This window comes from Sorex araneus, chromosome 1 (assembly GCF_027595985.1).
Source record: "Sorex araneus isolate mSorAra2 chromosome 1, mSorAra2.pri, whole genome shotgun sequence".
NCBI classification, from domain to species: domain Eukaryota; kingdom Metazoa; phylum Chordata; class Mammalia; order Eulipotyphla; family Soricidae; genus Sorex; species Sorex araneus.
The window spans coordinates 259,597,733-259,600,076 of NC_073302.1; the positions used below are offsets into that span (position 1 = coordinate 259,597,733).

At 38.2% G+C, this 2,344-nt stretch overlaps 1 pseudogene; it reads left to right on the forward strand.

Annotated features, from left to right (window-relative positions):
* The first annotated feature begins 402 nt into the window (after positions 1-402).
* Positions 403-1,157, forward strand: LOC101542562 (bifunctional methylenetetrahydrofolate dehydrogenase/cyclohydrolase 2, mitochondrial-like; annotated as a pseudogene).
* The last annotated feature ends 1,187 nt before the right edge of the window (positions 1,158-2,344 follow it).

Here is a 2,344-nt window from a genome sequence, read left to right on the forward strand (position 1 = left end):
TGTATGTTGTAGAATGTAAGATACCTACGTATTGTGCAGGTTAATGCCAGAAATGCATAAAGTTGGGTGAATCTGCAATGATTCCCACAAATGAAAAAATTAATATGATATAGGAATAAATAGTTTTGTAAAAAATATAAAGGTACTGCTCTTTGTGAAATAAGTGGTGTGATTTCAATGAGCTTTATTCTCTCATGTGATCTAATAACTGACTTTTCTGGCTGCCAACAGGTTGTTCTTCAGAAGCATCGCTACGGTCATGGACCCCACGCCTCCCGGAACCGGGGTAATAAAGCTGACCTTATTAACAGCTTCAAAGTCAACATCTCCGACTAATTTTGTCACTGCTCCACTGCCGTGTGGGCCGTGTGCGGGCGCCGGGGCCGGTGGGAGCCGGGACAGCGGCGTGAGCATGATGCTATTAGCATCTCAGACACTGCAATGGCCCAACAAGCCCAGAAAGAGATAGAGCAAGGTGTGGAATCCTGCGTTTTCTTGAGGAATAGAACACCTCATCTCAGCATCATCTTAGTGGGAGATAATCCTGCGAGTCATATGTACGTCAGCCATAGGTATCTGCAGTGAGATTATGCTCAAACCCCAGGATGTGCTTCAGTAAGAACTTTTGGACATAACTGATCAATTGAACACAGACCCAAGAGTCAGTGGTATATTAGTTCAGTCACCGCTGCCAGATCAAGTGGATGAGTGAACAGTGTGCAATGGAATGGCTCCTAAAAAAGATGTGAATGGCTTTCATATTTATCAATATTGGAAGGCTGTTCCTTGATGAGCCCTGCCTCCTACCTGCCTCTGCCAGTGCTGTTTGGGAAATAATTAAAAGTACAGGAATTTAAACATTTGGGGAAAATGTGGTGGTGGCCAGAAAATCCAAGAATGTAGGGATGCCTATTGCCATGCTTTAACACACAGATGGAGACCATGAATGGCCAGGAGGTGATGCAACTATGACAAAAGTTCACAGATACACCCCCAGAAAACAATTGAAGATCCATACACTGTTGGCTCATATTATCATAGTAGCTGCAGGTTTTCCAAAGCTGATTACACCTGATATGGTTAAAGATGGGGCTGCAGTAATTGACGGGGGTATCAATTATGTTTCTGACCCTGTGACAGGAAATTCTTACATATAATATATATATATAAATATTATACATATAATGCCTTATCTCCTGCAATATCTCATTGCTTTCATTCAAACACCTTTAATTTTATGCAGATGCAAAAATTGCATTTTGAGTTTTGCATGCTGTATTTTTATTTTGGATTTTGAACCATGCTCATTTGTGCTCAAGGTTTATTCCTAGCTCTATTATCAGGGCTCACTCCTAGTGGTGTTCAGGGGACCCTATGTGATGGCAGAGATTGAACGTGGATTGACTTTATGTAAGCAAATGACTTACCTACTGCACTATATCTACTGTCTCTAGTTTTTCATGTTATCTAAATGTAAATAAATTACTTACACTCAAAGTGATTATACTTGTCCAACTCTGTCCTATTAAATTATTGTTTTAGAAGCCTCCTTATCATTCACTGTTTACAGAGCTATACTCTTTAATAGAATGTATTTATATATCAGTGAATTCACCCATTATAATTCATATCTGGTATATGAAAAATGTATTTTTTCCATATCTTTGATTAGTTGTTATTATCTGTACAATTACCTCTGTTTGATCTGGAACAAAACAAATGGGCCAAGAATGAGTTTTTCACCTGAATCCAATAACAAGAATAGTTGTTTTGTTATATTTTCCAAAGTTTTTCATATGTAAAATTTAAATGTAGGCTATGAAATTGCTAAGCTGCTGCCTGTCCATGTAGCTCTGCATAGAGCCTCCAAATATGAGTGATAATCTAACTGGGTAGATTATTCTTGGGAGGTGTTATTTTCATTGACTTTTTGTACGATAGCCTTGTATATTCTGTTCTTCTGACTTGCAGAGTCTGATGTGATAGATCTATTTGACATTTTATAGTATTTCTTTTATACCAAAATTCCTTTTTTTAAATCTTGCTCCCGTCAACATCCTGGATCTACCTTTTCTTTTTGCCATCTTGAGTAAAAAGTGTCTTGTAATTTTCCTAATTGAGTCTCTTCTCATTGTACCCCTCCATGGCTCCTGCATCTCAGTGCCTATAATCCTCAACTCTGGAGATTTCTTATCAATGATATCTTTAACTATTGCTTCTTCATCATATTTTCTTTCTTGTTCTGCAGGGCCTCTCATGATACTTGTATTATTTCTCTTGAACTCAGCCCATAGTCCTCCTGTTTGCTTTTCATCTTTTCAGCTTATTTTTCTCCTTCTGCTCT